General features: G+C 33.1%; 1 pseudogene; it reads left to right on the top strand.

Moving 5' to 3' along the window:
* The first annotated feature begins 2077 nt into the window (after positions 1–2077).
* LOC103226833 (large ribosomal subunit protein eL31-like) lies at positions 2078–2447 on the top strand (annotated as a pseudogene).
* Positions 2448–2667: the final 220 nt, after the last annotated feature.

Below are 2667 nucleotides of genomic sequence, written 5' to 3'. Positions count from 1 at the left end.
GAAATGAAAGACCAAAATAAATAATTTTAAGTTGTGTCGAAATCCAGTATTTGCTCCCTTGCTATCACTGGTTCAGGCTTTGTACTGTCCTATGTAGTTTTAAAAGAAAGAATTTGGCTTATAAAAGTGGTATAGTTGAGATGGTCTATAGTGAATGGTGGGAAGATGTGGAATAGTAAAGGCACAAATAAATATACATACTGACCTCGGGTATCATGCAGTAAGTTCTTTACAAAGACTAGAAAAAGCAAACTTTTTGTATCCCTACCATTGTATAGACATTTGAGACATATGCTCATTTTTATACATCATTTTCTTAGATCTTTGCAATACCCTGACACTCCGACCCCTACATTAGAGGAACTACAAAGTCATAGAGATAGACAAAGGCTTCGAATCCACCTGTGTTTAATTTCAAAGACTTGAGCTCATGGGACACTGTAAGTCCAAAGTAAGTAATACTGTAATAGCCCTTTGTTCTCTGGACATATGTTCAAGTTGTACTTTCACCATATCAATAGAAATTTTTTTAATGAAATTAAAGATAATAGTGTATTAAAGATAATAGTGACATATTACTTCTATTTTTACAAAGAGTACTAAATCCCGTTCTTTAGACATATAAGTAGATTACTATGTGAAAAAGTAAAATCATATTCTACTTTTAGAAAAAAAGTGAAATAGGTTTTGTTTAAAGAGGACAATATCTTCCTAAGATTTAATTCATATTGCAGACTACTATATATTCATCATCTACTTATTGAAAAAGTCAAGCATGCACTAGGGTATATTTATGTATAATATGGTTTCAGATATTAGATTTGATTGGAAAGTTTGTTTTTATGTATAATATGGTTTCAGATATTAGATTTGATTGGAAAGTTTGTCACTATATTTAGCTTTTCTGGATTTTCTTTAGTATAGTTTGCATAAGACTATTCATGGTAAGAGATATATCTTTTTTATAAAAAATAATGAGCTGTTTTACAATTCAGTCAAAGAAATATTTAAGAAGTAGAAACATGTTAACATACATAAAGGCATTCATATGGTCATATGAAGGGACGGAGTGGGTACTATTTCCCAACAGTTTTCTTTTTTCTTCTCTTGAATTATTTTTCATTAATCTGCCTTGTCTCCAGTTCTCTTCTATAGATCCAGGATAAAGATTGTATGTGGGATGGGTGAAGGAGGAGGTTAGGTTGTGCCAAAATCCAATATTTGCTCCCTTGCTATCTCAGGCTTTCTTCTGACCTATGTATGCCAGTAATCAATGATTAATACCTGCCCCTTAATCAATGATTAAGGCTTCTTAGATAGAAGAGATGTAAAAATAATAGGGTATCAACGGCACAAGTATAAAGTGATACTAAGGAGAGTTCACATAGAATCTGCCAGATCATATACATTCCAAAGATCAGAAAACTGCTCTCCTTGAAGAATGATCGTCAGTCAGTTGAGCTGTATTATTAGCACAAGGATTTATAAAAACTAGGCTGATGTAGATTTGGTAAGAAAATAACTGGAGTTTCTGGATCTGTTTAATGTTTAGCTGCTCTCCTTGAAGAATGATCATCAGTCAGTTGAGCTATATTATTAGCACAAGGATTTTTAAAAACTAGGTTGATGTAGATTTGGTAAGGAAATAACCAGAGTTTCCGGATCTGTTTAATTTTTAGCTCTGTTACATAAAAACTATTTTATTTTAGAGGGTATGAAACATCTGAAGACTCAGCTTCCTCATTTGAAAGCTGTGGACAATGTCTGCCTTCATAGAATGCTATATGTATTAAAATAGAAAGTATAAAATGAGCCCTTAGTGCACTAACAGACAAATGGCTAGAATATGATAAAAGCTCCTCTCTTTCCTTTGTGTGCATACTCTATGAGTGAATGGAATTGGTAGTATTATAGAACATATTACCATAGACATTTTCGACTTTAACTTTATACCTTTTATCATAGTTTTTATAAGAATTGCTAGTTAATATGAAAAATATATAGTTGGATTAATTACCTTACTCAAACTGAAAAGGCCAGGCTTAAAAAATATACATATATTGCTTTCCAACTTGGACCCAACAGAATGGCTCCCACAAAGAAGGGTGGCCAGAAGAAAAAGGGCCATTCTTCCATCAACGAGGTGGTGACACGAAAATACACCATCGATATTCACAAGTGCATCCATGGAGTGGGCTTCAAGAGGAGTGTCCCTCAGGTACTCAAAGAGATTCAGCAATTTGTCAGGAAGGCGATGGGAACTCCAGATGTGCACATTGATACCAGGCGCAACAAAGCAGTCTGGCCAAAGGAATAGGGATGACCCATACCTTATCCGTGTGCGGTTGTCCAGAAAACGTAATGAGGAGGAAGATTCACCAAATAAATTCTATACCTTGGTTACCTATGTACCTGTTACCACTTCCAAAAATCTACAGACAGTGTGAATGAAAACTAATCACTGTTCGTCAAATACATCAAATAAAGTTACAAAATTGCAAAAAACAAACAAAAAAAGGCCAAAAAGTCAACTAAAAGTTACCATGATTTATTTTACTAAATATAATAAAAAAAGATTTGTCATATTTCAAGAATCTTAAATGACATAGGAAAATGTCTATGCCATAATTATAAAAATAGTATATATAACTAAATAAAATATTATCC

This window comes from Chlorocebus sabaeus, chromosome 21 (genome assembly GCF_047675955.1).
Source record: "Chlorocebus sabaeus isolate Y175 chromosome 21, mChlSab1.0.hap1, whole genome shotgun sequence".
In the NCBI taxonomy this organism is placed as follows: domain Eukaryota; kingdom Metazoa; phylum Chordata; class Mammalia; order Primates; family Cercopithecidae; genus Chlorocebus; species Chlorocebus sabaeus.
This window is presented reverse-complemented; position numbering and strand designations above follow the sequence as displayed.